Raw genomic sequence first — 3,845 nt, forward strand, 5'->3', positions numbered from 1 at the left:
AAATTGAATCTTTACTATAGTAGGAGAGACAGACACCCGCAAAGCCTCTTATGCAATACAAGTTGCATGTCGAACGAGGAACAAATCTCATGAACGCGGTCATGTAAAGTTAGTCCGAGCCGCTTCATCCCACTATGCCATAAAGATGCAAAGTACTCAACTAAAGATAACAAGAGCATCAATGCCCACAAAACCATTGTGTTCTACTCGTGCAACCATCTATGCATAGACACGGCTCTGATACCACTGTAGGATAACGTTGCATAGAAAACAAAAATTTTCCTACCGCGAACACGCAATCCAAGCCAAGATGCAATCTAGAAGACGGTAGCAACGAGGGGGTATCGAGTCTCACCCTTGAAGAGATTCCAAAGCCTACAAGATGAGGCTCTTGTTGCTGCGGTAGACATTCACTTGCCGCTTGCAAAAGCGCGTAGAAGATCTTGATCACGATGGGTTCCGGCGCCACGAACGGGCAGCACCTCCGTACTCGGTCACACGTTCGGTTGTTGATGAAGACGACGTCCACCTCCCGTTCCAGCGGGCAGCGGAAGTAGTAGCTCCTCTTGAATCCGACAGCACGACGGCGTGGTGTCGGTGGCGGTGGAGAACTCCGGCGGAGCTTCGCTAAAGCTACGCGGAAGATATGGAGGAGAGGGGCGGCTAGGGTTTGGGAGGGGGTGGCCGGCCACTTCAAGGGGGGCGGCCAGCTTGTGGTCTTGGGGTGGCCGGCCCCCTCCCTTGGCCCCTCATTATATAGGTGGATCCCCAAGAGTTGGTCTCCAAGTCTTCGAATAAGACCCGAACCAAAAACCTTCCAAAAAGAGGGGAAACCTAGCCAAGCTAGGACTCCCATATGGGGGGGTGGCCGGCCCCCTAAGGGGGAGTCCACTTGGGACTCCTCCCCCACTACGGTTGGCCGGCCATGGAGGTGGAGTCCCATGTGGACTCCACCTTCCTTGGTGGTTTCTTCCGGACTTTTCTAGAACCTTCTAGAACCTTCCATAGAACCTTCCGCGACATTTTAATTCACATAAAATGACATCCTATATATGAATCTTATTCTCCGGACCATTCCGGAACTCCTCGTGATGTTCGGGATCTCATCCGGGACTCCGAACAAATATTCGAACTCCATTCCATATTCAAGTACTACCATTTCAACATCCAACTTTAAGTGTGTCACCCTACGGTTCGTGAACTATGCGGACATGGTTGAGTACTTACTCCGACCAATAACCAATAGCGGGATCTGGAGATCCATAATGGCTCCCACATATTCAACGATGACTTTAGTGATCGAATGAACCATTCACATATAATACCAATTCCCTTTGTCACGCGATATTTTACTTGTCCGACGTTTGATCTTCGGTATCACTCCATACCTTGTTCTACCTCGTCTCCTGACAAGTACTATTTACTCGTACCGTGGTATGTGGTCTCTTATGAACTTATTCATATGCTTGCAAGACATTAGACGACATTCCACCGAGAGGGCCCAGAGTATATCTATCCTTCATCGGGATGGACAAATCCCACTCGTTGATCCATATGCCTCAACTCATACTTTCCGGATACTTAATCCCACCTTTATAGCCAACCATTTACGCAGTGGTGTTTGATGTAATCAAAGTACCTTTCCGGTATAAGTGATTTATATGATCTCATGGTCATAAGGACTAGGTAACTATGTATCGAAAGCTTATAGTAAATAACTTAATGACGAGATCTTATGCTACGCTTAATTGGGTGTGTCCATTACATCATTCATATAATGATATAACCTTGTTATTAATAACATCCAATGTTCATGATTATGAAACTAATCATCCATTAATCAACAAGCTAGTTAAGAGGCATACTAGGGACTCTTTGTTGTTTACATATCACACATGTATCAATGTTTCGGTTAATACAATTATAGCATGGTATATAAACATTTATCATAAACATAAAGATATATAATAACCACTTTTATTATTGCCTCTTGGGCATATCTCCAACAGTGATATCGATGATCGTATCTCGGACAAGTAAAATATCGCGAGACAAAGATAATAGAATATGTGATTGTTTGAATCCTTGACTCCGGGTTCAACTGATAAAGATCTTCATTGAATATATGGGAGCCAATATGGATATCCACGATCCTGCTATTTATTATTGATCGAAGAGGTGTCTTGATCATGTCCATGTATTCTCGAACCCATAGGGTCACACACTTAAAGTTGGATGTTGCTAGTGTAGTAATGAGATATTAATTATGGTGAGACCGCATATTATTCGGAGTCACGGATAGGGTCCAGGACATTACCAAAAGCTCCAGAATGGTCCTAAAAATAAGATTCATATAAAGTAAGTTAATTTTAGGGTTCCAACAAAGTTCGAGATTTTTCCGGTATCGTATTGGGAAAGTTCTAGAAGGTTCTGGAGGGGCCACAAGTAAGTCCCACACCTCCCGAGGGGACCACATGTACAAAGTTGAAGTGTCCAGGCCTATATGGGCCTAGGGCATCAGCCCTAGATGTCCCATGTGGCCTACCCAGAGAAAACCCTAAAGGGGAGGGGCTGCCGAAGGAAACTTAAGGGAGTAAGTTTCCTCCTTTTGGCCGCTGACTCCACCTAACTTGGAGGAGGGCCAAGTTTTCTGACCCCTAGCCTATATAAAGAAGGGGAGGGGGCAGGGGCGCAGCACTCCAACCCCTGACGCCGCCCTCCCCTCTCCTATCCCTCCTCCTTCATAACAACAGCTTGGCGAAACCCTGCCCGAACTCCACCATAGCCACCATCATGGTCGAGCTGTTGGCATCTAGATATCATCTACCTCTCCACCATACTTTATAGATCAAGAAGGAGGAGACGGTTTTGTGTTTCTCATGTGCATAACTCGGAAGCGTTGTTCGATGCAGCGTTCATCGAATGGGATTGCAGATTTGATTGCGAGGAATACGGCTACATTGACCGTTTTATATGAGCTTACACTTTGCAATCTACAAGGGTATGTAGATCTAATCTCTCTCATTTCTTGCATCTTCTTAGGTTAGATCTTGTCTCTTCCTATATTGGAACTTGGTTCTATTCGCATCTCTTAGGAATTTTTTTGTTTTCGATGTGAATCCCATCACGCGGCTAGGTTTTTTAACAACCTTGTATCTCCAGCGTCCCACTCCATCCCAGTCCCCACTCTCTTGTTCCTCGCTTGACCTTGAGAGCTCATGCAAGAACTTGTTCTCATCACAACAAACCACTTTGTAGCCAACTAGAGTTTCAAACTTTATGCATACAAAAATGATTTTTCATTTTAATTTGAGTTCAGTTTTAAACTCTTATGCATACATTACCTACAATTCTAATTTGAGTTAAGTGTGTGGTTCCCAAAAGCAATGACCAAGCTACAAAATTTAATAAACATAGTATGAATGCAGAAAAACAATGAAAGCACTCAATATAGTCTACTTCAGGATATTTAAGCATGTGGTAAAAAATTGGCGCCCTTTAAAGGATGACCGAAAAAATCACATGTCAGCTTGACAGAGCCATTCCTAAGAATATCGAGTTTTCGACATTATTTAAATTGTCTGATAAATATTCCCCAAGATATATAACACCACAGTTTTGGACATCAATGCGTATTTTTCTATATTTTTTTAATATTTAAAATTTTACAAATATAAACTCTAAGAGACATAATAATAATAATAATAATAATTATTATTATAATAATAATAATAATAATAATAATAATAATAATAATGTAGAATATAATAGGCCAACTGCCCAGCTAATGATGTTTTACACTTAATATTTGGAGGGTACATGATTGATAGTTTATTACATATAGA

Source organism: Lolium rigidum, chromosome 5 (genome assembly GCF_022539505.1).
Source record: "Lolium rigidum isolate FL_2022 chromosome 5, APGP_CSIRO_Lrig_0.1, whole genome shotgun sequence".
Taxonomy (NCBI): Eukaryota; Viridiplantae; Streptophyta; class Magnoliopsida; order Poales; family Poaceae; genus Lolium; species Lolium rigidum.